The following is an 8,981-nucleotide window of genomic DNA, read 5'->3' on the forward strand; positions in this document are numbered from 1 at the left end:
CCAGTTGAATAATCATTATCATCAGTGATAAACTCTTGAGCCAATAAAGAAATCTATCAAGAAGACAATCTGTGGCGAAGAAAACTGGTGGTAATGTCAAGATGATCACCAACTCTTACCCATTACACACATCTTTGAGCCTAACGATCCTTTCGTTTCTCAACCCATGAACCCAGCCTATGTTACGTCCCTTACAAAGTCACTTCGGATTAGGGCATTTGAATTAACATAGGAATTCACATGTTTTAAGCATTGCTCGAAGAAGTGCGAGCAAGATTATTTCTTTCTCATTTTGCAGGGTTCTTGACTTGTAAACCCGAAGATGATTACAAAATTGTTCTTTCAATTGCTTTGACTCAAAGAGTCCCTTTTGTTAAGCCATTGACCAAGCCCACATTACAGTACCTATTAAAGACCTCTCAGATTGATAAGGTCGTACTGCTTGCAAGAAAATTCAAATTCTTGTCGACAAAATGATGATAAGATTGAGTGATATATTCCCGCATCAATGGTCGAGACAAATAACCCATTCTAAATATGAGCGAGTGAAAAAGTCTTTTTCACACCAAAAGTGTCTCATTTAGCATGTTCAAGAGATTCACAGCTTAGTGAAAATTGTCTTGATAATTTTTCCTGGTGGAAGTTTGAAAAAACCATCATGTATGGACCTTCATTGAATTTTAAAAAAAAAAAAAAATTGAATTTTTCCTCAAAGACCAAAGGATTTGTCTTTAAAACCCTGAGTTTGTTCAGTCATCTTGGTGCTTGATGAGAATTCCAAGTACCAATTTATAAAATCTTTTCAAATGTATAGTTTGAGTTCCAGATGTTTGAACCTTAAACACTTGATGTGATTTCCAAGTGTTTGTCTTTTCAAACATCTAATGTGATTTCAGATGTTTAGTAAAATATTTTCAAATGTCTAATGTGAACTCCAGATATTTGAACCCTTAAATGCTTGATGAGACTTCCAAGTGTTTGTCCTTCCAAACGTCTGATGTGATTTCTAGATGCTTAGCAAATATTTTCAAATGTCTAGTATGAATTCAAGATATTTGAACCTTTAAATGCTTGATGTGATTTCCAATTATTTGTCTTTTCAAGCATCGATGTGATTTCCAGATGTTCAGTAAATGCTTTCAAATGTCTGACATAATAATCAGATTTTTGAAGTTTTACATACTTGATGTAATTTCCAAGTGCTTGGGATCTAATGAGATTTCTAGATCCCTGAAGACTTTGAGCTTTTCAATTATCTAAAGAGATTTACAGATATTTGTCACGTCTCATAGGAACCATTTCACTCCTAATAATACTTTTCTGAATCTCCAGATAAGTATGACAGGTACGTGTTCTTCTTTGCATTTGCATTTCATTGAGTGTGAACATATTCAGATCTACGCTCTTGATCAAATTATTGCATTTACATGGCATTCTTTATTGCATGACCTTGCATTTATTTGAGTCCATTTCTTTTATAAAAAAAAGTCATTACAATTAGCATTTGCATATTTATTGCATATTCATTTTGCATGGTTTAAATTTAGGTGTCATTTATCTTTGAAGGAAACCTCTACGAGCTTCCCTTCAAAGAGAGGCAGCTGTTGACACCTAATTTAAATTCAATTTCTAGAAAATAAAAGATAATATTTGATTAGAGGGAAATTTTGAAAAAAAAAATTGAATTCAAAAGAATTCAACAGTCGGATTTTGGAGCCACTTCTTTGTTGAAGAAGTTAAGTGAATATCGCCGGATCTTCAACAATTTCAAGTCTTTCCTCTATAAAAAGGAATGCGAGGTTTCGGAATTAAGGGGGGCTTCTTCTGTTTTGTTCGGGAGAAAATCAAAGCACAAAAGAAAAATTTTCTTTTTGTTTCCTTCGGTAGAGGAGCTCAAAAAGGTCAAAAAAAGTCAGCAAAGGTTGCAGGAATTTTGAAGACAGCTGAAGAGAGGGACGTCGGTGTGACGTCCAGCAACAAAGAAAGGAGGGGAAAAAGCGATCACTGTTCATCTTCTTTTCCCTGCCCGCATCCGCCATTTGCGAGGCTCAGCCCCGGGTAGCCATGCCGCCGGTCACTGTAGTTTCACCGGTCTCGCCGCGACGCGCGCCCCGCCGCGTACCACTGCCACCTTTCTGATCCGGTTGTGATGACCTCGCGCCGGCTCCACTTCTGCTCCACCATCCCCGTGACGGCCGGTTTCGCTTTTGCTCGACGTCGGCCATCCTCCGCCCGGCGCCGTCCACCATTGTTGCCTTTTTTGTCAATTTCCTTTTTAGGTGATTTACTTTTTATTCTTTTATTTTTATTTATCTATCTAGTTATTTTAAGTGCTGTCATTTTTGCTTAAGTTAGAACATAGGATGTCAATTTTAATTATTTGTATAGTTTAGGCATTATCCTTAAGGTTTTGCCTAAAACTATGTAATTATTAATTTGGTCCATAAGACGTCGGATCATTTTTTTTAATCATATTAATTTTCGGGCTTTTTGATGGCATTTTGGTTGTTAAATCAATGTAATTATTAATTTGATCCATAAGACTTCGGATTAGATTTTTAATTATTTTGAACTCTTTGTCGTGATAATTAGGTTTAGAATAATCGTTAATTTGACTTTGTGAGACGACGGGTTATTTTTTCGATTATTTTAATCATTTATTTATTGAATATCTTGATTGTTTAGATTTAATGTTTAGTCGATAATTACTTGTCTTAGAAAAACACTAAAACACTAAAAAATCAAAAATCAAAATCAAAACCTTGCATCAAAGCATGTAGGTTTAATAAATCAGACATGTAGGATTAGGTTTATGAAATTTTCATCATCTAATAATTATTGCTAAGTTCATTTAGTTAGAAATTGCTTTCGTCATTAGAATTAGGTCATTTAATTAATTTAGATTGCATATTTAATTGTTGCATTTCTTTAATTTTAAATTTCATGGAAAATACAAAAAAAAAGAAGAAGAATAAATTCATTTCATGCTTTAGGATAAATTGCATGCTTATTCATGTTATATATTTTAGGTTATATTGCCACGTCATATCATTTCATGTTAAAATTAGTAGCATGCATTGCACGATTCTCATTAAATAAAATGAAAACCAAAATTAAGTTTGCATGTTAGGTTTATTTAATTAGAATTTGTTTATTAGTAAAATATTGTCATATCTAGAACTTAGGTACTTAGGTCCATACACATTTCATATTAAAGCAACACATCTATATATTTTTAGATTAAGTCAATTTCCATTTAATAAAACAAAAGAGGAACAAAAAATGTTATGCATGCCATATGAGTTATAGTTTAATTGTTCTTTTTTAAATGGAAAATGCTAAAAGATGATCATTGCATCATTAAGTTACTTTCTTTTCAATAAAAAGCATTATGTCATTAAAAAAAATAAAGAACTAAAGATCATTTCCTTGGTAGATAATAGGTTAATTCATAATTAATCTTATTTCATATCATCATTATTTAGCATAGGTTGCATATATGCATTAAAAAATGAATCATCATAAAAAAAATCATAAAAGAACAAGCATGTAGAAATACCATGTCATTCATCCCATATCACATAGCACATGCATATTTAGGATTATATAAATTAGATTGCATATATATAGTGATAAGTTTAAGTCATACCATATGAATTGCATCTCGCATGTCATTACAATAAATACATGCATATTAAATTTAGATTAAGATTGCATATAATTAACATTTTTTTTAAAAGAAAAAAAGAAAAATTAGGTGTCTTGTCATTTAGAAAGCATGTTTAGGGCATGCATTTTTATTAACATTTTTTATTGAATGTTATTTTATTGATTGTGCACCCGCATGACCACCATTTGCATGTTAGTAGCTTAAGTTAAAATAATCAACATTGCCTGCAAAATATTTTTGAAATTAAAATAAAAGGTACCGAAAGGGCATTAGACTAATCTAGCGTAATCATGTCCCCAGACCTACTAAATCTCTGGTTCGCAAAAGTAAAGCATTCTCCCATACTTTACTTGTGTTTCTAACCAACCCTAATTGGTTAGTGGCGGCTCCAAATCGAATATAATTGCATATTTAAATAGATTAATTTCTTAACATTAAGTCGCGATTGGTAGGACTTGGGAGAGTCCGTGTTAAGTCTTCGGACTTAGTAATCCATTAGCATTCTTTAAGTGATTCACCTTCAAAAAATTCAGGAAGGTCGAGACAACAATATTATACGGTGGGCCTAGGTCGTTACAAAGGTGACCTTTGCCTAGATTTAGCAAGGACGGTCGCCCTCACTTAATAGTCGATGATCAAACCTTTGTCAGCGTTTGTCGATTTTTTTCTTTAAAAAAAAAAAGAAAAAAATATTTAAAATTAAATTTGTCTTTAAATCAAAATGCCTTTAACCAACTAGAATATTTAGCTGGCCAGCACGGTCATACTCTTATTTTAAACTGCTATAATGTGACATATGAAATTTCTTTATAGTTCATGATATTTAGGATATATAATTAGTATAGCAACTATCGGCAAGAACCGATACGCTCCTAAATACGTATCAAATAATTTTCAAACATTAAATTTTTACTAAGTTAAGGTTTCCTTATTGTTCTATATCTTTTGTTAATAATTGTAGCAGGTTCAAAATAATTTTCTGATTTACTAACGCTTCAAATGAATATCAATTTCCTTGATTATTTACTGCAATGTAAAGTATTTGTCCAAATTAACATAATATCTCAATCTTTTTTATTAAACCATGCCATTTGTCACTATGAGAACTTAGACAAATGTCTTCATCTCCACCACATTTTTTATCCACATGTCTAAATTAAATCCTTTGAACTTATCTATATGACCTTATGCATGACATTATCTTAACCCTAGAATTTTTTTTCAACATTTAACTCTAGTTAATTGGCATTATTACTTTTAACCAAGGCTAATAAATGTTACTTCCAGCCATTCTTAAATATAGATAATAAGTGTGGAAGACAAGAGATAATGCATTCTTTCCCTACCTCTTTCACTTGCACCTCCATCTCCCTCACTTCTTCGAGTTCAAGTTTTATTTCACTCTCTCTTTCAAGACAAGGTCCGAACCACTCCCCCCCCACCCCTTTTTTTTTTTTTTTTTTCAATTTAGTGTCTTACAAGGTAAATTCAAAGATTTTCCTTTTATTTTTATTAAATAAGCTTTGTTGTTTTCTAAAGAATGACACTTGTTAATTTTAATAATTATTTTTGATTTCAAGGTGAGTAAATGCTTTGTTTGTTGAAGATTTCACTCAAGGTAAGTGAAAAACTTAAGGACTAAGCTAGAATGATCTACTTAGTACTCTTGAGCTTGATTGATTGATTGTTTGTTTATTTACTATCGATTTTATTCTATGTGTGAGTAAGTTGCAATAGTTGTATGTTAAGTTATAGTGATTGTTGTGCTTGTAGTAAAAAGCAATTCATATGTCTAGAGTGTCTTTGAGAGATTTCTAAAAGGTTTTGTAGCAACTTGAATGGGAAAAATATGAAGATAGTAAAACTAGGCATAATAAGGGGTGTTTTGGTAAATTTTTGACAAAATATGGGGTAATTTTGAAATTTTAAAAATGGAGATAAGGTTGTTAACAGGTTTATCTTATGTTTTTTAGTTTTGATAAGTGGATTTCTATGTAAGGTTTATTGTTAAATAGATATCAAGAATTGGTAAAACCAATAAAAGTTCTATATTAAATTATCATGGCTTGGTGAAAAGAAAAATAACATTTATTGGCAAAAGAACGATTCAAGTGCTATAACTTGGCACAAAGGGACACTTAAGTGCTATAACTTACGAGAGAAATGTACACTTAAGTGTTACATTAAAAAAAAAAATGGATCACTTAAGTGCCACTGCCAAATGTCCAGCCAAAAACGCCGACGTGGCATTTTTCCGACGAAGCGAGCCCAAAACGATGCCGTTTTGTATCGACGTGGTAAAATAATGCAAAAACGACGTCATTTTGGGCTGCATGGTAAAAAGATAATATAAAAATTAATTAAATTAAATTTAAAATTAAATTTAGATAAAATATTTAAAATTAATAATTTTAAAATTAAATATAGTTAAAATATTAAAAAATTAATAATTTTAAAATTTTAAAAATTAAAATAAAAAAAAAAAGGAAAGGGGGAGGCGGTGACCCTTGCCAGATCTAGGCGAGGGCTGCGACCCTCCATAGATCTGTGGCTAGTGGCGAGGGCTCACGGCCCTCGCCGACCCTCCCCGCCATCATCGACCCTTCCGGCGGCGGTGGGGCGGCGACGGCGGCAGCAGCTGAGGTTTGATCCCTCAGCCGCCTCCCCCTTTCCTCCTTATTTTTTTTACTTTTTTGTTAATTTTTTAATTATTATTTTTAATATTTTAACTAAATTTAATTTTTTAAATTATTATTTTTAATATTTTAACTAAATTTAATTTTAAATTATTATTTTTTAATATTTTAACTAAATTTAATTATAAATTTAATTTTATTAGTTTTTATATTATTTTTTTACCATATCAGCCCAAAACGATGTTGTTTTTGCATTATTTAGCCACGTTAGCGTGCAAAACGGCGTCATTTTGGGCTCGCTTCGCCGGAAAAATGCCACGTCAGCGTTTTTGCCTGGACTTTGGTTGGATTGTTACTCAAGTGATCCATTTTACTCCGATTTTGGCACTTAAGTATACATTTCGTAAGTTATGGCACTTAAGTGTCCCTTTGTGCAAAGTTATGGCACTGTGGGTCCGCACGTCAACATTTATTTGTTAAAGTGTACGTAAATTGATTGATTCTCATGATTGTATGACAATGCCAAGAGAGTAATGTGTTGTCACCTATAATTATGAACATCAAAAAGTATCTAATGCTTATTGTGTTGTGATTAATTATGTATATCTCTGATACTTCGTCGTTAAGACCTTTGCCACTGTCTGTTCGCTCATTGCCACCAAGCGAATTACCTTATATCAGTATGTATGAGACTCTAGAGTTAGCAAATGTTATACAAGGTTAATATGACATGAAATTTTATGATGACATGACTCGTGTAGTCATGATATGATATGGCTTGTGAAGCCATGGTCTGATGTTAATAAATGGCCATTGCCATGGTGTATTAATTCTCATTAATGTAGAGGAGACTCGTGATTGATAGGCTGAGGCATGGCAAATGAGTATGTATAATTCCGTCTCACATGAGTTAGTGGTGACAATGCCTTATTAGTCAAGATATCTCGTGAATCGAGATAGTCCTGGCCAGTGACAAACATGAGTTCATATGGGTAAATTGACAAGATATTGTGGTACTTGTGATATATAATATGCAATTTGCTTACACATGAGTGACCAATCTTATGCAATTTATGGTTGTCTTATTGACATATTATGATAGGAAAGATAATTCTTTTATCCTTGCATTCCTTATGCATGGTTGTTTTGTATTGTCTTGAATTCATGATTGTTGTGATGCTAGGTTGAGTGATTGGTGGATCTCTCATCTTAAACTTATGAATTTCATTTACAGGGCATTTCTTTAGTTTTCAAACTTGTAGGTGGTTCTTCCACCACCGCTACTTTTTAGAGCTCCAGCTCACATTGAGTATAGTTATAAAGAAGTGATATTATCTTATATGGTTCTTGTGTATGTTAAAGCTTGAGTCGACATGGGACTTGCTGAGTTGGTTCCGCACCGATATATAGCTTGGTACGCGATCTTTGACGGCGATTGGTTGGGACCACTAAGAGGATTTGATGGTCCCCTTGACTACATTTTTGATGGGCCATTGATGGGAGAGGTCATTGATCATTTGATTTTAGCTTTGGTGTTATACAGACTGGCTTTTGGATATAAGAGGATAGTGTTGAAGTTAGGTGATCCTAACCTTTCTCAAGTCTTTTGGTATTTTGTTTGTTGTTTGTTATGGGTTATAAATATAAAGTTAACATTACGAAAAATTATGTATTACATTTAATTTGTGTGATAATCTTCTTATATGTTGTATGGTAATGTATTTGTGGTGCTTCCGCTTGCTATTAAAAAAATAATAATCAAAAAGTACATGTGTCGCGCTTGATGTTCTGGAGAGTCATATATAACTACTTCAAGCCCTTATTTGAGACCGACCTAATCATTTTAGGTCATTATTTGACACTATTCACTTCATGCATTTCTTTGAGAAAATGAAGACACTTCATGCTCTGATTTGGAATTTCCCTCCAAACTATGCATAAGTTGGTGTTGCAGCAGTAATTGTCACATCGTAATGCTATTCTATCTTTAGATGATAGCTTGAGTCTTTAACCAATTCAAGCTCGTTAAAAGTTAAATACTATATGAAATTTAACTTCATCAGATAAGAGAAGTCGAATAAAAAATGATGAACTCTATTCAGTTTGATCTAATTTTAGACCCTTATATAGTTAAGTTCGGTTTTAAAATTTTCCGAACCATATTATTGTAGTTTAGCTCAATTTTTCCATCCAAATCAGACCAAACTGAACCGTGCTCATCCCTACTCTACTTGATCTGCTTTCATGCAATTGATTAGAGATTGGCCAAAAGAGATCCTGTCGAGAAGGACTCGCTTGAAAGCCATGCTCATTCGAAGTCGCCCAAGCCATGGACGCTACTCCACGTGGATGGTCACCTTAGGGAAGGTGTGCGAATGGGAATGAGATCTCCTGCTGCCCCATCTTATCTTCTCCACAAAGACACGATACGAGGATGGGGCAACATGTCGAGGACTTGGGGTTGTCATCTCCATTTTCATCCTTATAACCTATCATTGCATGCATCTTCAAATTGCTCATCTGACAAAAACTTGACATGTCACGGCGTTGGAGCGCGGCCAAGCTAGAAAAGGGAAGGGTTAGAGGGAGAGACATGAAGAGATTCCAAGTGATGAAAAGAGTTTTTTTTAGTGTTGTCGAGGACACTACACGAGCACCGAGAGGCCTGTACCATC

This window comes from Eucalyptus grandis, chromosome 11 (assembly GCF_016545825.1).
Source record: "Eucalyptus grandis isolate ANBG69807.140 chromosome 11, ASM1654582v1, whole genome shotgun sequence".
Classification (NCBI taxonomy): Eukaryota; Viridiplantae; Streptophyta; class Magnoliopsida; order Myrtales; family Myrtaceae; genus Eucalyptus; species Eucalyptus grandis.